The 22859-nt window shown below is 41.7% G+C and overlaps 1 non-coding gene across 1 annotated transcript; it reads right to left on the reverse strand.

Annotated features, from left to right (window-relative positions):
* Nucleotides 1-8906: 8906 nt before the first annotated feature.
* On the reverse strand, nucleotides 8907-8988 carry Trnal-uag (transfer RNA leucine (anticodon UAG)). The gene has a single exon. It is a non-coding gene; the product is annotated as a tRNA-Leu (tRNA).
* Between the last annotated feature and the right edge of the window lie 13871 nt (nucleotides 8989-22859).

The following is a 22859-nucleotide window of genomic DNA, read 5'->3' on the forward strand; positions in this document are numbered from 1 at the left end:
GCTATCAACATTAGACTTCGGAGTTGCAGAGTGACGATGTCATATAATTTCGCGCGCGCTTGCCTCCGCTGTACAGATTACAGCCTCTCGTCACCCGGGTGAGGGAGAGGTACTTGAATTCCCCGTTCTGTATATGCTCATAGTAAATAAAAAAATTTAAAAAAAAGTGATACTGGCATTCAAAATTAATTTAAGAATTTTCCTAAGATTTATTTATTTTTGCAAGAAAAAGTAGCATTTTTTTTATCGTTACTTGGAATATTCTCATCTCTGACGGTGCGGTTGCAGGGCTTAGCGCTCCCATGTTATTTTCAGGGGTTCTTGTTTCCCACAGGCCAGCAGAGGGCTTGAGCTTGCCTTGTATAGTTTTGCTAGCTATTCTGTGAGAGCGCGGTATGCAGGTCTGGAACATGTTGAACCCTTCACTGTACTGCTGCGTTGATCCTCGAATTAAAATATACGAAAACACGAAACCATACGCCCATGGCCACGTTCCGCACCCGGAGTACGAGATGTACCAAGGTGTTTGAGTGTTCTGTTTCACGCTCCCTGGGAAGCCTCGATAAGCAGTGCTACTTGCCGAGCGAAAGTAGAGAAAGATATACAATTTCGTGCAAAAGTACAAACTCGAGCACTAATGACGTTCAGCGTGTTTGCTTCTGTCCATGTAGATGTAAACAGCGACATTTTGTGTGCGTGCAGGTAACAACCGCCTAGCTGCAGACGTGATCGACTGAGGAGCCACGGCTCGGCAAAGACTTATCCTCGCACCCTCACAATAATATAGGAGGTTGAGTTTATTGACGGGGCAGCAGAGCAGATGAAAGACCGGCTGATGAAAGATGTCGAGGGGAATGGAAGATGTAAGAAAATTATAAAATTAACAAGAGAGTTATGAGGGAAGGGATTCTGATAAATCCTTTTCTTTGATTTATGTAGTATTCATTCTTTGACTTTGTTGAGCATTTGCTCTGTCATCGTCAGGCGCCTCTCCCACTTGACGTGGTTCGCGAACTGACTTTTTTTTTCAGAATGTAAGAATTATAGTGGAGATCATCGAATGCCATGAATGAATGAACTCATTAACATCACCAAACTCCCTAAATAAGGTGTTCATTGATTTACTTGAATTGGTTTCCACCACACCATGCCTGCACCTTAGAGACGAATTCTTGGGCCACGATGGTGTCGGAGTGATGGACTTACCTCTATCACTTGGCAGGGATGTCCACCTTCCTCTTGATCTTGTACACAGAGGGCAAAGAGAATTTGTGGAATGTGATAATCTCCTATGGGGATCTTCTGGCTCTGAGAAGTGATAGCACGTGTCATTTTTCTTACTTCCGTGACTGTGATGTTGTTGACGTTCTTACTCTTTGCTTCAAAAGAGGATGATAATCGTAGATTTCAAATGGCGGTCAAGGAATTTTTCTGAGTCATATAGTCTTTCAAAACAAATTTTAAGAATGTATAATAAGTTTCCAATGTCCTTAATGATCCTTTGATGTTATATGTGAGAAATAACTGAAGAAAAACAAGGGATGCAGGTAATAAAAGTACTAAGCTCTGCTCGAGGATTAGATGAGAAGACGAGGGAAGCGATGCTCTCGTCTGCCATCCGTAAAGACACCGAACCAGCGATAATTGATGAAAGTGATTGGTTGCCGCCTGCAGGCGCCGCTGAGGAAGGGCAAGAGCAGGGCGCTTGTTTTGATGGAACAAGCGAGGCGATCAAACACAAGTGTAACACTAAATATTGAAGATACGTATAAGCCTCTTTTACCTTCATTGCTGCCTTGTAAGGATCAACACACACACACACACACACACACACACACACACACACACACACACACACACACACACACGAATATCTAAATCTATCTCGCATCAATGTATTACCACATTTTTTTTTTTTACCATATGCACACACACACACACACACACACACACACACACACACATCTTATCAATGATGCTTTCCCGGACACAGAGCATCGATGGAAGTATGTCTGTGACTCAGCCATCACCACGGACATCAACAATACCAACCAAGATTACAGTCACTTTCAGCACACGCTCGACAACTTCCTCGCCTGGACCACCGCAGACAACGTCACCATAAACCACCAAAAGTCAGTCGTTATGCAGTTTGCTTTTTTTCCATCAAGCCCACTCCAGCGCCCGACCTCACACTGGGCGACTCCAGCCTCAACCTTATCCGCTCCAACAAGTTCCTCGGCGTCACTGTTGACAACAGACTCACCTGGGACCCGCACACCAACAACGTAGTGAGCTCTGCCTCATACAGGCTCCACATACTGCGACGGCTCAAGTCCCTCGGTGTTCCCGCCACTAAGCTTACCACCACTTTCAAGATGTTCATCTCTCCAAAATCAACTTACGTTTCCCCAGCCTGGCCTCCCTGTCTCACCGCCACCCAGCTCGGCTACCTCAAGAGAACACAACAAAAAGCCATCAAGATTATTCATTCTCGGCGCCACCTGCACCACCTATGACGCCGCCCTCGCCACTCTACACATCACCACCCTCGCTAACCACTACGCCGCCAGCTTCAGGCAGTTTGGTCTCATACTGCTTAACAACCCTCGCCACCGTGACCTGCTCCTCCCTTACGCGCCGACCGCTACAAGTGCAGCGCCGCCTCGACTCTAGTCAGGCTGATTAATAACCACTGATGTCACTCCTATTTTTGTTTGTCATTCTAGTCAATTTTACCTTTTTACATTGTTTTAATTTCACCATTCTTAATGTTTCCTTTTTACCTTCCATTTTTATAATCTACTTCATAATTTGCTTCCGGTTTGGTGATATTCTTATTGCTTTTAATGTTTTCCTTCTACGTCTAATGTATATTTTCAGCCGTTGGCTGCCTATGTATTACAACTATGTATCAATAAACCGGTAATTATTAATTATTATTATTATTATTACAGTAATGAGAGCAGGCTTGTGTTTCTGTCCGGTCTCTGCTAAGGGATACGAACACGTCCCTCGTTCCTCTGAATTACAGTGCTGAATTTCCCCTCTAAATGGACCGCCATCACTTCTGATCCCCTCGTCCTGCGCCGCCGTCATCGCCTTTGCGAAATCCCTTTGTCCCGCGCCGCTGGCTGGTTCCACGTCTCTCAGGAAGTTTTTTGTTCTCACTCTTTCGTTCCCATGTGTGTGACTGCATTGTGGTGTGTGTGTGTGTGTGTGTGTGTGTGTGTGTGTGTGTGTGTGGAGAGAGAGAGAGAGAGAGAGAGAGAGAGAGAGAGAGAGAGAGAGAGAGAGAGAGAGAGAGAGAGAGAGACAAAGTAGAAAACAGTAGTTCAGTCAGGGTATTTTCATCTTCACCGTCACTGTGCACTAACCGTTCTTGTCACAAATATAATGTGTATTACTGCTGGAGCGTCCATGGTCAGTTTTAATCGTGATAACTGTCACTTTGCACCACTGATGTCGACACGCTGAAATTGTGTATCATAGCAGCAGATGTGTGTGTGTGTGTGTGTGTGTGTGTGTGTGTGTGTGTGTGTGTGTGTGTGTGTGTATAAATGTCTCATAGCAATACAGTGCGTTTCTACATTTTAAGACAGGGGAGAGAGAGAGAGAGAGAGAGAGAGAGAGAGAGAGAGAGAGAGAGAGAGAGAGAGAGAGAGAGAGAGAGAGAGAGAGAATGTGCAATTCAGCCTGCAATGATGTAAGTTCATTCGTAGACCAGTTTGCTGATACATTTACGTATTTTTTTTTTTTTTTATTCTAACGCAACTATGAAAAATAACAAGGTGAAAACATTAAATACGTTATCTTACTTTCTTCAGGTCACATTAACTGATAGATGGGAATGCTTAAGAATTCGTGTTTATTCCAACGTAATTATAAAAAAAAAATATTTATCTGATACATAAGATTATCGATTCATTCTATTTACAATTATTATTACTATTATTATTATTATTATTATTATTATTATTATTATTATTATTATTATTATTATTATTATTATTATTATTATCACCATTATTATCATTATGAAAAAAAATACATAGATGAAAGCATTATGTAATCTCAGTATTTACCTAATTGAAAACATTATATAACCTTAACTGATGGATAGGAATACTTGAGAATTATGCTAAATTAATGCTTTCTTGACATTCCTGTTACGCTTTTATCTTTCTTCATTTCTTCCTTTATCTATTCACTGATTTCATGGCGATGCAACAAGCCTTTTGAACGCTCGCTGTCTCCTAATCGACGTGAACAAAGCCTTGCGGGGTTTATTGAATCAAGATATAAGGGCAATGACTATCTCGATTTTTTGTTTCTATAAAAGCTCTGAGATGGATAATTGTACCTGGACTTCGGACTTTTGCGTGTTTTCATTTTGTAAAGTGCACTCAGTAAGTCTTCAGTAGTTATTTCAAGGCCATGGTGTGTGTGTGTGTGTGTGTGTGTGTGTGTGTGTGTGTGTGTGTGTGTGTATTCTGAGCTTATTACATTTTCATGGACGCAGTTTTATTGGACAGGCATGTGAAGAACCTCACCATTATAATCAACATTTCCATTGCTGCCAACACAAAGCCCGTGGCCACACTGCATGGGAGTCTCTTACTGCAACAGCGGATGAAGTAAGAGTGTGTCTACGAACATGTTTATGTACAAGACAGGATTATGATAAAAAATAAATAAATGCCAAAAGAGAATAGCTTTGTGTTTCATTTTTTTTCTCATATTTGATGAATAAAAGTACAGCAAGAAAAGCAATAATATTTTCTAGACACTGACATAAAACACAATGCCTGTTTCTTTCATTTCCCTCGCATTGCCTTTCTGACTTGACTAATAAGAGCCTTTTTTTTCACACTTCTTTCCTTTTCCATTCGCATTCGTTATGTATTCTGTGCCATCTCTCCCCTGTGGCTCCTGGACCCGCCCTCGTGTATGTAGTGTGGCATTAAGCCTGCAGTGCGAAGGAGGTGCTGGGTGCTGGGACTGTTCTTTTACAATGTTTGGTGGAACAGTTAGTGTTTCCGTGTAAAAGACTCTTAAGTTTTGTCCCAGACCCATTACGGAGGGCATTGTAATGGTGCGTTATAGTATATCCTCTCTCTCTCTCTCTCTCTCTCTCTCTCTCTCTCTCTCTCTCTCTCTCTCTCTCTGGCACCAAGAAATAGGAGCTTTTACACCTGCTACACGGGTTTTCTGTTCTACTGTTAACGGTTCCTTTATTTCTTTGCGTGGAATCTTACTGAACCAAATTATCGGTTTCAAAAGCCAAAGAGCAAAATATCACCAAAATATAAAATAAATCATCTACTGAATACTTCAAGGTGAAAAATCCACATAAGTTTAAGGCATCTCGTTATTTTTTTTATCTATTTGCGTTATTTATGTTCTTATAAGACAAGACTGGGTACCTCGTTCATTAAAGCCTAAATCTTCGTAAACTTAAGTTAGAACTCATTCTTTCGTAATTCTAAGCCTTTTATCCAGATCCTCTACTACTTGTCTAAGTGTGTCCGCACGATGACTTGTTTTCCTCTAAATTTTCATTGTTCTTCACACTCAAATGATGGATTTGCGTACATGGAGCCATTTGTGTTACCTCGTAGCCCTTACCACGCACCTGCTCCATGCAAAACCAAAGTTATGTCCCTGTATACATATAGAATTATGTTTACATTGAGCTTATGTCATGGAAGACGAGCGATCGACTTCTTCTGGCGATCAACTAGTGTTGTTTTAACTTCACATTGCCGAAAATCCTTTTACATCGATTTCTAGGAGAAATAGTTCAAAACATTATGAAATGTTATGGTGCGAATACTTGCCAATAAAGAGGGTATGAAGCAAGGCCAGTTGAACGTGAAGAGAGCGTGCCAGAGACAGAGACAGAAGTTCGTAGACGGATAGCAGAAATCTTGCATCAGGGAATGAACTCGGAAAGGTTCCGGGGAGTTCCTTGCATAGACTAGAGAAAATAAGATGAGATTCCCAGACTTCTGTTCCCTGTATTCGCAGCTGATCTTTGTTTTCTCACTCTTCGTTTCCCTTCACGGCCTTGATGTCGCTATAATGTCATCTACCCTCTGTTTTGATCAGCTTTATTCACTGTTTGTTCAATACCTTATTCTGTCTTCTGTTTTGTGGATCTTGGCTTCAATCTTGGCTGCCTGTTGTTGCAGCGACTCTCATGCTGGTGATTCCGTCTCCTCTAGTGACACCTGAGATTTTGAACGCAAAAGTCGACCACCTACTGTTCCCATTTTCAATTTGTGTAGATTTCATAAAAATTTTCGTCTGTTTTTATTTTTTTATTTATTTATTTTTTTTTTTTTCACATGATACCTTCATGAGCCATCAACTTTCATTTGCTCATCACAGCTCCTGTCTCACTAAGACTACAGCGAAGATTTTAACACTTTGAGAACACAACTGCTAACATTCAGATAAAAAATTTAGTCACCTCTGTCACCTAGCAGCAGAGACCACTGGTTTTAGCAGAGATTACATGGAGTACACAAGTGCACTGACCATCTATACACTTATGTCTGTTTGAGACAGAGAGAGAGAGAGAGAGAGAGAGAGAGAGAGAGAGAGAGAGAGAGAGAGAGAGAGAGAGAGAGAGAGAGAGAGAGAGAGAGAGTTTTGATACATAACGTTAATCTTGTATCATTAATATTGCTTTTTTTTTTTTCATTTTCTGCTTATCATGCAATCTACTGGCGCCATCTAAAAGCAGCAAACACGGTATTGCATCAACAGATCTGCATTTACTGATCTGTTTTCTTTTGACAGCAGCCAGAATTTGTAGAATGGCAGGAGCGAGGCGATAAATTAGCTGGGTGAGGTGAGGCGTGAGGTTGTTGACACGGAAGAGGAGAGGAGGGAAAGAGGAGGAGGAGGAGGAGGAGGAAGAGAATAGAGGGAGGAGAAAAGGGGAGGGGGAAGGGAAGGCGAGATAGATGAAGCCTTCCCCTTTGTTAATTTCCTGCGTCACTGACATATTCGTGGTGGAGGCTGGTTATGCATCGCCCCTCCCCATCTCTCTCTCTCTCTCTCTCTCTCTCTCTCTCTCTCTCTCTCTCTCTCTCTCTCTCTCTCTCTCTCTCTCTCCTTCTCTTCTTTCCTCATCATTTTATCAAATCCCTCCCTCTTTCTCACCTGCATTCCTTCCTTCCTCCTTTGTTCTCTTGTAACCCCCTCCCCCCTTTCTCGTCTCTCCCTTTCCATGCACACTCCCCCTTCTCACTCCTGTCGCTTTAGCTCGCCTGCCTCTCCTCAGCTCACCTCACGGAAGCAGGGAAGATTCCATTAACCTGCTTTGTGACTCATTAGAGATTTACCCGTATTCCTATTGCAAAAGATGTTAATTTTTTTTTTCTTTTTTTTTGAGTGTGTATGGGCAGTAAAGGTTCACAGACGTCGGTGTGATCCCTGCTTCTCCAAAATGGGGGCCCAGGTATCTTCTCTTCCTCCGTCCACTCTATTCTTCCCCGTTGCTGCTCATTCCATGTTATTATTTCATCGCCTCTCAGGGAAAGCGAACAAGTGAGAGCCGACCACGCGCCTAATATTTTGAACACACACACACACACACACACACACACACACACGAATTGGTATCAACGTCTGCTCACAGAACTCTAATTAAAAGTGAAGGTAAACAGATTTCCTTTCCTCCTCTCCTCTCCTCGATTCTCCTCTCATCTCTCCTCCCCCTCCTCCTCCTCCTCCTCTTTCTCCTCTTTCTCCTCCTTGCCTTCTTTATAGGTCTTTTTTGCACCGTCTTTTTTTTCATTTATGTATTATTACTTTGACCTGTTACTTGCGAGCAAGTGTGCTGGATGAGGTTCGTATTTCGAGTATTATGTTTGACCGGAATTTGAAATCTCAGGTGTACTCTTACTATTCTGAAGACACGGGCGATGTGACCTGCAGAAGACTGAGAGAAAGAGAGAGAGAGAGAGAGAGAGAGAGAGAGAGAGAGAGAGAGAGAGAGAGAGAGAGAGAGAGAGAGAGAGAGAGAGAGAGAGAGAATAACTGACAGAGAAGGACGTCAAGGGACAGATGTCAGGGGAGATAAGGGATGAGTTAGGACGCATCATTTGATAGCAAGGATGACCGTTAACTCTCCTGCTGGTTGCTTACTTCAGCTACTGACTTCTGCCCGCGCTCGCCCTGCTATGCGCTTGTATTATCCAAAAACAAGCTTTTCGTTAACATGTCACGGGATAGTTTCATTTTCTTTTCAAATGAATATCAATTTGACGACGAGTAGACGAGTAGATGAAATGTAAGAATTCGCATGAAGAGTTTCATAATCTTAGTGCTAAGCATGAGGGATTATTAAAAATAAGTGAATGTGAGAGAGAGAGAGAGAGAGAGAGAGAGAGAGAGAGAGAGAGAGAGAGAGAGATCTCAAAAACTCTCTCTCTCTCTCTCTCTCTCTCTCTCTCTCTCTCTCTCTCTCTCTCTGTGGGAGAGAGAGAGAGAGAGAGAGAGAGAGAGAGAGAGAGAGAGAGAGAGAGAATCCCTTCAGTGACCTGCATTTGTTTTTCCACAACACAGTAATCTCTCACCGAACGATAAACCAACACTCACACACACACACACACACACACACACACAGTCGCTCTTCGTCCAATGTGCACAAGGCAGTCACTGCAAAGCAACACTTGAAGCGTCCTTGGCAGCAGCCGCCAATGACTGGTTCCCCCCTCCCCTCTTGGCTGAACCCCAGATTTCTAGGCAGGCACACAGAATAGCTATTTCTAGTGTAGTATTGCCGTATTTGAAATAGTTTTTTGGTTATATGCATGGTTTCTCCTTCATCTGATGATTGTTGTGGCTTTATCACCTGATCTAATTGGGAATTGAAAGAAAAAAAAAATTATTGGCAGCGGTGGGATTCGAACCCACGCCTCCGAAGAGACTGGAGCCTAAATCCAGCGCCTTAGACCACTCGGCCACGCTACCATGTAGGCGACTAATTCTAACATTGGTATGTATCATTTATTTATTATAATGATGCTACATTTTCATAAAGTAGTATGAAATCTATTTTTTATCGTGGCAGCGATACTTTGCCAGTGAAAAGTGGGGCGTGAAGGAAAAGAAAACGGTGAGTCTGGTGGGACTATTGATTACTGTGGAACACTAACGCTCTCCCTCATTCGCAATTCTTGACCACCTTCTCGCTACCGTGTTCACAAAATATTAAGAAAATCTAGCACACGTAGATGATTTACCGAAAATTGTCCAGTTATGGGGCAGAAATTCTACAGACAACTATAATACGCAAAACATTTCTTTGCCATGCTAAGGAAGACAGATGTTTTGAAATTAACAAATCGGTCAGAGAATGATTTCCAACTCGTAGACGGAAAGTTATTGCAATCCCTAATCTCTCTCATCTTGACCTTTGTGGGAATCAAGAGTGCATCTGAAGTTAAAACTGGGAATGTGATGCTTTCCTGAATGCTCTTGTCAATATGAGTGAGTGCCTCCTCTTCTATTCTGCGCGAGTTGCCCCTCACAGTGAGAGGCGGAGGTTAGAAGGGGTGACTCAGGCAAATATTGGAGTGTCAATAGCCAAACATAACGTTGCGTTTTTTTCAGAACAATATCACAAGGAGACTGATTCTCGTTTTCGATAGGTCGTAATCTTCTGTCGCAGGAGAAAACATCACTGCGATAACATGAAGTCAAATTATTATGATAGTTGTACTTCGTGAAAAACTAGACTCCGGATTCGAGGTGAAGACAAAATTAAACAAGTACTGTTGTTAGAACTACGCTCTCTCTCTCTCTCTCTCTCTCTCTCTCTCTCTCTCTCTCTCTCAGAGTGTTAACTGGGGAATGAAAAGATGGCAATGAAAGAGTGTAGCCAGTGGTAGTTGGCACTGGTAGGCTTGGAATAAGACAGTGATAGAAAGTAGGTACCTGCTTCAAATTAGCGAATATAACGGAAGGAAAAACCGTGACACGAAGAAGCAGCCTGGTAAAGTGCAATGGTAGTTCCTCTCGTACGTCAGCGCACCAGCCCACCTTTCTCCCATTCCCATCTGCCTGGTACATACTACAGTGCAATCCAATAATTTACATTCCCATAGTATTCGTAACCCCTGGAAAATTATGAATCCTAAATTAATAGGTAAGACGAAATGTTGGTTATTTCTCAAGCTCATGTCTGCACCCACCCACCCACACACACACACTCACACACACAGATTTACTAAAAGTGACAGAGAGAGAGAGAGAGAGAGAGAGAGAGAGAGAGAGAGAGAGAGAGAGAGACACACACACACACACACAGACAGAGAGAGAGAGAGAGAGAGAGAGTTGTGTAGTCGGAGTCAGTCGGTTGGTCGGTCGGTTGCTCAGGAATGGTGACGATGGCTGTGGTGTTTGCGATAAGAAAGAAGGAAGATGGAGGGAGGGAGAGAGGGAAGGAGGGAGGGAGAGAACAATAATGTGATGACCAGAGTAGGAGACTGTCTGACTGTAAGAACTGTAGTCACTCCAAGTGTCAACTGTGGAGGCATTGTTCTTTTGTGTACAAGGTGACCTATCTCTCTCTCTCTCTCTCTCTCTCTCTCTCTCTCTCTCTCTCTCTCTCTCTCTCTCTCTCTCTCTCTCTCTCTCTCTCTCTCTCTCTTTCTCTCTCTCTCTGGAGGTGTGAGTTAGAAAAGTAAGGCTCTGCCAGTAGAAGAAATTGCATAGGCAAGTATAGAGAAGAGGGTGGTGAAAACAAAACTTGTCGAGAATGGAAACAGTATGTTGGAAAGAATACACTAAAGTGTGAGGAAGGATAGCAAGAAAAGAAGGAGAACGTGATCAGCACTGCATACCTGAAGTACTATAAAATGAAAAAGAAAAAAACACCGTTAGCCTCTTAATAACTCGTAGACAGCCTCACAGATGCGTCCGTCCACGTGAAATGATGGAATAAGCTTTAAAAGAATCATTAAATAATGTAACACACAGTTCATTTGATTATGCACCAACACACAGCTTGATTACTATAACATGTTTAAATTGGCAAGCAGATGTGAGGCATGTTTGCGTCTGTCAACTGAGCAAAATTAACGTGTCGCCAGATTAATGAAGATACCGTTCTTCCTCTGCTTGCTCTCTGCATGTGAAAATTCATGTTGTAATAAATAATAAATTAATGATTATAGTAATTTGCAGTTTGTTATTGTTGGCAGCGAACTAAATAAAATATATATATATATATATATATATATATATATATATATATATATATATATATATATATATATATATATATATATATATATATATATATATATATATATATAATCATGAATTTTTCACATCACTTGCAGAGATAAAAAAAAAACACCAATACAATAGAAAGAAAAACGTCAACAATAGATTAAGAATATAAAAGACAAAAAAAAATGAAAGGACAGCAAAAAATCACAGGAAGTGACTAGAACTGGCACAAACTATGATGAATATATTAAAAGAAAAAATATATGTAAACAAATGCACACGTATAGCGACAGCACACGTGTCACCAATGGCTGCCGGAGTGTCGCGCCCTACAGTAGTGAGTAGAGAGTATTGTCATGAGGATAAGGTCCAAGTTTGCGGTGCAGTGTCATGCACACCTGGACCTTGAAGGCCAATACTGAAATGTTATTATTTCAAATTTAGATATTGGCTTTGTAAAGGAAAATGGGATTAAGGATTTGTACCGGCATGAATTTCTCAGGAGTCGAGCCATCAAACAAACAGAAAAGAGGATGGATGCAAGATAGACGGAAAAAGGATAGAAATACAAGAATGATAAAGGAATTGAAACTTAGGCAAAACTATATTCAACAGGATGTTATTAATTCAGGTTTATAAGCAAAATAAAGAAATGCTACTCTGGAAAGAGAGAGAGAGATAGATAGATAGATAGATAGATAGATAGATAGAGAGAGAGAGAGAGAGAGAGAGAGAGAGAGAGAGAGAGAGAGAGAGAGAGAGAGAGAGAGCAATTAAAAAAATAGATAAAATAACTTTAAAGATATGTCCATGGGTTTAAAACAAAAGGTACCTAGCTTTCAGTGCCAGCAAATCTTTGGGAGCAACCGCGTGTTTCAAGCCAGGGATTTAGAGGTCACTTGAGGACTGCCTGCTGCGCGTCACTGTGACTTGCAAACACGGTCAGCAGGTGAGGGTTGCTTCCTCTTTCTAGAAAACTTGACAAAAATATAATAAATGAATAAATAAATAAATAAATAAATAAGAAAAACTAAACAGAGACCATTCTGAAATATCCTTCATGAGTTTTAGGAGCAGCCGACGAGAAAGTGAGATGAGTCATTGATTTGTGGAAGCCATTTCTGTTCTATCTGTATAAACTGCTCCAATACCTCTTATCTGGCACCTTGACTCATTCAGAACTGGAAGGTCTCATTCATTTACTTACCTCAAAAGTATGAAACAGCACTAAATTTGCATAGTTTCTTTGTTGTAAGGCCTACGGATTCTTAACCTAATATTCTTAACGCTGCTCTAGCAGGTTCTCGTTGGTGACTTGATGCAAGTCGTGCTGCTGATGAAACGGTCCATTGTGTGGAACGTTCATCCCCTACACAGTTGTTGTTTCTTTCGAAATTAAATGTTTTCTGCGCTGTGGTTCACTTTCATCTCGAATCTTTTTTTTTTTTTCACGCAATAGCTCTAGATATCATTTCAGCTACTGCTTCATTCTATATCACACTTCGACTATTCATGATGACTTTGATGTATTATATGTGTTATGTTTGTCAGAAAACTTTCAACACGTTGTTCAGCATGACAGTCTTTAACAATCTTTGAAGGCTTAATTAGTAACATACTGCAGATGACCAGGGGAGCAGTAAACAAAGCTGGATTATCTGGAAGCGCGTGTACAGGAGCACTAATCAAACCATAACACTTACCTCTCTCACCTCATTCCTTCGTCTCACTCATTGGACACTTAAATGTTGGATTCTGAAATGCTCGCACGCTGAGCCACGTGAGTCATGAGTCACCTGTGATAAGAAGGGACACTCGTTCCCATCCACTCACATCCCTCCCCGCGTCTCTCTCTCTCTCTCTCTCTCTCTCTCTCTCTCTCTCTCTCTCTCTCTCTCTCTCTCTCTCTCTCTCTCTCTCTCTCTGTGGTGTTATCTTCCCTCCTCATCATCTCGCTGCGTGCGTATCACCTCCGTCCATCCCTCACCTCTTCATCTCTTCGGCACTCCTGACTAAAAGGTTTCCCTGGGGCGGCCTGGGATCTTCCTTGCGCATATTTTCAGGACATTCTACTGATAACAATCACGAACACAGTACGGAATGCGAGAAACAGAACTGGCATGTTAAGGATGAAAGCTAAATGTGGAATTCTACACACACACACACACACACACACACACACACACACACACATACACAAGAAGTAGCAGCAGCTGAAGAAGTGACTTTTGAGGGCGTGACAAAAAGAATCCTTGGGACTGGGGCAGGAATGGCAGTGGTGGTCAGACAGACAGACAGACAGACAAACAATGGCTTCATGAATGACCCAACCTTGTCATGCCAGGAGGAGCTGACCGCACAATGCTCGCCTTTCTATGTCGTTCTTAACACTCTCTCTCTCTCTCTCTCTCTCTCTCTCTCTCTCTCTCTCTCTCTCTCTCTCTCTCTCTCTCTCTCTCTCTCTCTCTCTCTCTCTCTCTCTCTCTCTCTCTCTCTCTCTCTCTCTCTCTCTCTCTCTCTCTCTCTCTCTCTCTCTCTCTCTCTCTCTCTCTCTCTCTCTCTCTCTCTCTCTCTCTCTCTCTCTCTCTCTCTGTGTGTGTGTGTGTGTGTGTGTGTGTGTGTGTGTGTGTGTGTGTGTGTGTGTGTGTGTGTGTGTGTGTGTGTTACTCCCTCTTCATTGTTACCCTTCCTATTTGCTTTTTGTGTCACACTTATTCCCGTTGAAAGTGCTATTTGCCCTCAGTTTTTATGTTTGCCCTCATTCCTAAACCTTCTTGTCTTGCTTTAGTCACACACACACACACACACACACACACACACACACACACACACACACACACACACACACACACACACACACACACACACACACACACACACACACACACACAGGTTGCAAAATAATGAAATTATTCTAGTTAAACTCACTGATGTCCTGCAAACACTTCGAGACATGATGGTTTTATTTTGAACTTGGTGTAACATTCTCTCAAAACTGACATGCCTTCAATATAGACATTGGCTATCGATACTCAGATTTTTTTTTTTTTTTTACATATATATGTATCTTTCTGTCCCTCGTTTATTCATTTTCCCTTATAATCATGCATCCGTCACTAGATCTTTATTTTTCTTTCAGTGTGTCGGGGGAAGAACATTCAGGAACGCAGTGACTGGCACGCCTCATTAGAATCATGAATGTCGGATGAAATTACCCATAAGCTGTACGCACCTTATGTTCAAAGCACGTTGCTACCAATCCTTATTTTACCGATCGTCAACGTCTGAACAGTGTTACGACTGACCAGCAAAACGTCAAATGTTTCCATCCCCTCTGTACGTCACTTTTACTAATGACGTAAGTATCGCACTTATATTGTCCACCTCAGCCTCGCCCGAAGTCTTTAAGCTCCACTAAAGACTGCGGTCGTCGCGGGTGTCAAAACATTCAAATTCACACGCAGGTCACTTCTTATGACATGAGGAACATTCTCAGGATCAGTAATCAGGATTGAACAAGGAATAATACATTCAAACTCGATAAAGTTAGATTTGAAAAAGAGATAAGGAATGAATTGGTTCTTAAATAGAGCGGTAGATGAATGGAATAGACTCAGTAATCAGGTTGTTAGTGCTGAGTCATTGGTAACTTCAAAAGATGATTAGATAAATTCGTGGAGGCGGATGATAGATAGAAATAGATAAGTATGCTTCATGTAAGGACTGCCATGTGTGGGCTTGACGGCTCCTCGCAGCTTCCCTCTAACATGAACACTTAATACCTACATGAAAGTCAAAGGAAATTTCACGAAGATCTGAGAGAGAGAGTGATATTTGCTTTCTTTAATTAACTATGGGTGAAGAGAAAAAATTGATAGGTGGCTCAGTAACACTCTATCTCTCTCTCTCTCTCTCTCTCTCTCTCTCTCTCTCTCTCTCTCTCTCTCTCTCTCTCTCTCTCTCTCTCTCTCTCTCTCTCTCTCTCCATCTTCATCGTTTTAAGCAAGCAAGATGAGTGGTTAGGCGGGCGTCTAGTTAGCTAACGAGTTAGTTCATTGACTAATTGACTTTCTGAATGCGTAAGTAATTTGTTGGCCAGATGAATGACAGATCTCTTTGCTGATTGACTGGTTGGTTTGCTGAGTGACTGATAAATTACCCGACACACTGAATGATTTGCAGGTTTGATGGTTGGATGGTGGGCAGGATGGCGGGCAAGTTGACTGTTGAGTAGGTCGGTGGTGTGATGGGTTTGCTTGTATGGCAGATATACGGATTGGTAGATTGATTGATTCAGTTTATCACGCCAAAGCGTCAAGCAAATAAGTAGGTAAATACAAATAATTAGCACCAATCTAATTAACATAAAGAGCACACACACACACACACACACACACACACACACACACACACACAGTTATATGGACAAAGTAAATGGGTAGCTATCTGACTGCAGACTGACTGACTGACTGAATGACTAAATGAATGAATGAATGAATAAATATTTAAATAAAAAGACGAATAAGCAAATTAATTAATAAATGAATTACCTACTGACTTACAATGCAAGATAGTATAGCATAAAATTTTGTAACTTGTTTCAGTTAGTCATGTAAAGCAAAAAAAAACGGTTTCACCAACCACTCTCTCTCTCTCTCTCTCTCTCTCTCTCTCTCTCTCTCTCTCTCTCTCTCTCTCTCCAATATAAAATCGGTCGTCTCTATAATGATTCAAGGTGCGGGTAGCAAGCTCATCAGAACCTCCTCGACCCTGCATCTCCTCTGTAGGCGTCTCCGTCAGGTTCAGTGTCCCTCCTCCGCTGACGCTCCCCTCGTCCCATCCTTAGCTCCGTCTCGTCCCCTCCTGCAGCATCACATCAGCTGCTGACTAGCGTGTTATGCCCGGAACGACTACATCTCAGTAAACTCTCAGCACTTCCTTCACGGGTATTCAGTGCTGAGGTTACCTGCTGATGACACATTAAAAAAAGAGCACACGCCACCACACACAGGAAGACTGTAATGATACGCAGATGAGTGGTTAGATATTCATATATACTTGACATAACCAGGAGAAGCCTAAGTTAAATGATATCCTTTGTGATGGTCATGGAAGACACTCGTAAATCAATTCCTTCATGTAAGCCATTTTTCACCCGTTAATTCAACATTTGATCGAAAAATTCGTCTAATACAGCAAGGAGAGAGAGAGAGAGAGAGAGAGAGAGAGAGAGAGAGAGAGAGAGAGAGAGAGAGAGAGAGAGAGAGAGAGACCAGCCGGCCGCCATCCTGTTTGGAGAAATTTATGGTATCCAAATGTGTGGCTCTTGGCTCTTTCCTTATGACTGGACTTGGCATGCAGTGGAAGCAATGCCGAGTTTTGTTAATTATCATTCGTCATCATCACCATCATCAACATTACCACTAATCATTCTTTCCACATACAGTGTAAGACAGAGGTTTCTTAAATGCTCTCTGCCTAGTTCAGCTTCCTCTTGCGAATGCCCTGATTCACCATCGCTATAGTTCTTCTCTCCGTCACGGAGTTGTCCTTCTGTCACTCAAACTGCCAGTCACTTATCGAACCAAGGCATAACATGACCTTCCCACGTCCATTTGTTCTTCTGATGATGCTCGAGGTCTCAGTGGTTTATTGCCTTTCCGTCTACTAACTCTACGTTCAACAACTTTCCAGTGTTCAATGCTCGTCCTGCTGTTCACAGAATGTCTGGCACTGCTTTCGTTCCGACTTCTCTGAACCTCCTCTTTCTTGTTATGCTTTATGGGATTCATAAGAGAAGGAAAGTTAAATATATTTTTTTATATGATAAACAAAATGGAAATGGTCATCATCATTTTCAAAGCTCCGAAAAAAAAATCACAATAAGGACTGACGGCTCTTTCTTTGCTATTAACCACTCATGACATGCAGTAGTGCCAGTCGAAGGAGTCAGGGTGTTCTATTTTCAGCCCACTGACCGCTAGACCTCTGACTCATCCAACGAGCTTTTTTTTTATTTTTCTTCCTGGCGCAATTGTCTGATCCGGCCTTGACCCTAGAGAGAGAGAGAGAGAGAGAGAGAGAGAGAGAGAGAGAGAGAGAGAGAGAGAGAGAGAGAGAGAGAGAGAGAGAGAGAGAGAGCTGCATTACACAACTGCTGCATCACTTGTTCCCATAGTTGGTTACAAAGCTGCACCAAATATCTCGAGCGTGTGGTTCTGCACTGCAAGACACAAATCACATCAAATCATAATACGTTTGTCCATTTTTAACGACATCTTTGGCGAAAACAAATAACGCCAAATGAAAATGACTTACTTGCGTCTGTCTTTGCCAGTAGTTTTGTGCATTATTATTACTTTTTTCTTTTTCAATTTATGTATTAGATTGAGAACAGGTCATGAGTGATTAGCAACCTATGGATGAAGCTCTCCCATGTGTGGCATCAATTTTGAGAGGATGTGGTGAACGAGTTCCTGCAAAAACGTAGGATGAAGTTGTAACGGGGAAAGACAAAACTGCATCGCAGGTTTCAAGCAAAAAATTATGGTAGGATTTTATGAAAAGTATGATCGTTTATTTACCGAGATGATATTTCATTACAAAATTTCATCATAGTGTTGACCACATTCGATTGTCAAATTCAAGGTGCATGTGGTTGTAATATTTCGAACTCTCACATTATTGAAATGCAAAGGCACCTGCTCAGTAAACAAACCAGAGCAGGATACCCTTGGTTTCATACAGTAATTATGAACCATGGAAGCATGGCACATAGATAACTTCTGAGTTGTCATAACACTGAAATGTAAAATCACACCAGATACTTGTTCTTGGCGTAATTTAATTATATACGCTCTAAACCGTGATTTCTGGGCACATGACTTCACGCCCTTCCCACTCAATTATCTATTCTTCTCACGCCCACCCGTCAAATGTGTCTTCCTCACTCCCAACCTATGTGTCCTCCGCACGCCCCATCAATTTATCCTCCTCACACCCCACCATGTATCTTCCTCATCCCCCTCCCCCCATCAAATGTATCCTCTGTACGCCACCCTCTTGAGCGATGCATCCCTGGTTCGGGCACCACTGCTCTGACCATTGTAGATATAAGCCACCATTAACAGGCACAGCCGGTATATGACACCTAGATAGGCAGAGCACTCATTATTCCTAAGAATATGCCCCTCAAAGTATAGGGGCATACTGGAGTACATACGAGGATGTGTGTTGGACCAAGTAGGATTACATAGCTTAGATGTGGATAGATGTGAGCATAGTATAAACTTTGAGAATCTCTCTCTCTCTCTCTCTCTCTCTCTCTCTCTCTCTCTCTCTCTCTCTCTCTCTCTCTCTCTCTCTCTCTCTCTCTCTCTCTCTCTCTCTCTCTCTCTCTCTCTCTCTCTCTCTCTCTCTCTCTCTCTCTCTCTCTCTCTCTCTCTCTCTCTCTCTCCTGTAACTATCATTACTCAGTCACACACACACACACACACACACACACACACACACACACACACACACACACACACACACACAATACTAAGTATAATGATGATAATGTTTAACAAATATGTTATGAATGAATAACATTAGCAGGGAAGGGAGTGACAATAGTGTGTGTGTGTGTGTGTGTGTGTGTGTGTGTGTGTGTGTGTGTGTGTGAGATTCATCGGCTGGATGACCAACGGACGACCGTAGGTGAATCACACACACACACACACACACACACACACACACACACACACACACACACACACACACACACACATTTTTAACAACGCTGTATGCCACCCACATCCCACTCACGCCCATACATACGGCCACGCCCACGCACACCCACACCCAACACACGTCCACATCCACGCACACGTCCACGTCCACACCTGCGCCCACACGCACGCACACCCACATCCACACACACACACACACACACACACACACACACACACACACACACACACACACACACACACACACACACACACACACACACACACACACCCACACCCACGCACTCACACGCGCCTACGCACTCAGGGGGAGCTGTACGATCCGGACCTGAATTTTTTTTTTCCTTTCTTTTATAATTGTATGCATTTTTTCCGCTTCTTTTGATATGTGTCACGTTTTACGTTTTCATAAAAAATAATAATAATAATAATAATAATAATAATGATAATAATAATAATTCTTATGTAATGAGGTCTTCCATCATGAAATTCCACGGTTTTTCCCGCCGGGAGACATGCATGATGTTTTTCCTTTTTTTTCCCCATCTTTTTCCTATATTTTTCTGACATACCGTTTTTCCTTAGGCTCTCATGAAAATCTATGGCTCTCTTACTGCGTACAACATTAGAGAGCACGAAATTTTAGGGCTTACTATTTTTTTTCAGACATATACGAAAAATAAAATTATATAATTATTTTTCTTCTTAAGACCAGCAAATAATCAATGTATCTGCATCGGATATCTTTAGCATTAATGTTTTATTTATTATAAATGGTTAAACACTGTTTTTTACTCAGAAATATGGCGGAATATAACAAAAACTGTTTTCCATCCCTACCCCCATCTCGCTAATCAAGCGTAAAATCATGAATCGGTCTCGGCCAGTGTAAAAAACCAATAGGAGTAACTAAATGAAACTATGTCTGCTTTTTTAACATATTATGATGTATATATCATGTGAATTTCAAGTCTCCGGCTGCAATAGGTGAATTATAGTCTCCCCTTAAACTTTATGACGCAATATCTCAAGATGGCGGATTTTGGCATGTGAAAATTATCTCCTCAGTTGTTATTGTTGTTACACATACATGGGATACTGCAGCTTGTGAAACTATGAGAGGCGAACAAAGTCTGCTATCGAATTTTTTGTTTGGAGTTCATTTTGATTTTTTGTCAAATATTTAAGTCGAAATGTTTTTATTTTCATCGAACAAAAAAAATATTTATTATTCTACAAGGAAAAACGATAGTAGACGTTGCTCTTCTATCCTTCCATATTAAAATGCGAGGAAATTGGTTCTCAAATAGAGTAGCAGATAAGTGGAACGGACTCAGTAATCGTGTTGTTAGTGTGTAGAACGTTAGGGAACTTGTAGAGAAGATTAGACGGATTTATGGATGGAGATAACTGATGGAAATAGGTAGGTATATTTCATACAGTGACTGCCACGTGAAAGCCTGGTCGCTTCTTGCAGCTTCCCTTATTTCTTCTCTCCTTTCTAGGTATTGAAAAAGTGCGGGAAATTTGAATGTTTATAAATTGTTTGTGTGTGTGTGTGTATGTGTGTGTGTGTGTGTGTGTGTGTGTGTGTGTGTGTGTGTGTGTGTGTATGTTATTGCTAGTTCTCTCTCTCTCTCTCTCTCTCTCTCTCTCTCTCTCTCTCTCTCTCTCTCTCTCTCTCTCTCTCTCTCTCTCTCTCTCTCTCTCTCTCTCTCTCTCTCTCTCTCTCAGTAGTTACATTTTTTAAACACTGTATAAACACTGAAATGTCATGCTTTTTTTGAGTCCCTAGGAAGGAGAGAGCGCAAAACTCACCCAAACACATCCTAAACACTTTCAAAACATTCAAAACACACTCAAAACACTCCCAACACCCCCAAAAATACCCACAAAACTCACCCAAACACACTCAAAACATCCAAAACACACCAGAATACCCACAAAACTCATACAAACACACCCAAAACACGCTCAAATCATCCAAAACGCGCACATCACCACAGAATACGCCCCAAACACACCTAAACGCACCCAGAACACCCCACACACACTCAAATACATCAAAAAGACCCCGCACACATCCAAACTCGCCTAAAACACTTAAAACACCGAAAATAAACCCAACACACACTCACAACATCTCAATATACACCCAAACACACCAAAACACTACACAATACACTCAAAACATACCACAACACTCAAAACACGTAAAATACACCTAAGAACAGCTTAAACCATACTTAAACACCAAAAATTCACCCAAAACACACTGGTAACAGCTAATATACACCAAAAACACTCCTAAACACCCCTAATACACACTCAAAACACCCCACAACACTCCTAAGTACACCAAAAACTCGCTTAAAACACTCAAAACACATCAAATATTACAGAGAATGGCAGCGCAGCAGGGGAAACTAAGCTAAAGATTGTCTTCTTGACATTTACGTGTTTTATCTCCTTCTCCTTCTTCATTTATCCTTCTTTCTTCCTCCTCCTCCTCCATTTCTCTTATTTTCTTCCTTCTACTACTACTACCTACACGCCTGAGCTTATAAACAACTGGAAATACTTGGAAAACACTGGAAATTGCGATAAATATTGACCAAGAGACACTGGAGCCGGGAAAGTCATCGGCTCCTGTGTCCCCCAAAACACACCAAAACACTCCACAGTACACTCAAAATACCCCACAACACTCAAAACACGTAAAATACACCTGAAAACATCCTAAGCCACACTTAAACACCCAAAATTCACCCAAAACACACTGATAGCAGCTAATATACACAGAAAACACACCCAAACACCCCTAAGACACTCAAAACACCCACAACACTCCTAAAGCACCCAGAACACACCGAAAAACACCCCACAAAACCCTCAATATACCTACAAAACACCCAAACACACCCCAATACGCTTAAAATGTACAAAACACTCAAAACACCACAATATACCCACTAAACTCATTCAAATACATCCAAAATACACACAAAACATTTAAAACACACAAAACACTCTATAACATCCCAAACTCACCAAACACACCCAAAAAACACCTGAAACACACTTAAAACATCCGAAACAGCCATCAACATCCACAATACGGACCCAAACGACCCTTACACACATACAGGTACACCCAAAAGATCCCCCCCACACACCTAAACTCACCCAAAACACTTAAAACACCCAAAAATAAATCCGAAACACACTCACAACACCTCAATTTACCCCTAAACACACCAGAACACTCCACAATATACTCAAAACACCGCACAACATTCAGAACACGTAAAACACACCTAAACACTACCTAAACCAAACTTAAACACCTAAAATTCACCCAGTACACACTGATGACAACTAATATACATCTAAAATACATTTAGAACACCCACAACACTCCTAAATACATCCAAAACACACTTAAAACACCCAAAAACACACCAAATATTGCAGAATACTCCCCAAAAACACCTAAACGCACCCAGAACACCCCACACACACTCAAATACATTCAAAAGACCCTGCACACACCCAAAGGCTCCCAAAATACCCCCACACACACTCAAATACACTTAAAAGATCCTGAACACACCCAAAACACCGCCACACACAGTCAAATGCACCCAAAAGACCTTGCACACATCCAAACCACCCCGTCACACACACATGCGCGGCCACGCCCGATGGAGCAGGAGGCCTCAGGAGGCGACACCAGCCACAGAATTTCTCCTTCTCAGCAAATCCTACGCTTCTCCACATTGCCTTGTCAGATATTTTTCCTACTCCTCCTCTATTCCTCATTTTTCCCTCTTCTCACTAAGTTTGGTTATAGTGAAACGCGGCTGTTTGTCT

Source organism: Scylla paramamosain, chromosome 5 (assembly GCF_035594125.1).
Source record: "Scylla paramamosain isolate STU-SP2022 chromosome 5, ASM3559412v1, whole genome shotgun sequence".
In the NCBI taxonomy this organism is placed as follows: domain Eukaryota; kingdom Metazoa; phylum Arthropoda; class Malacostraca; order Decapoda; family Portunidae; genus Scylla; species Scylla paramamosain.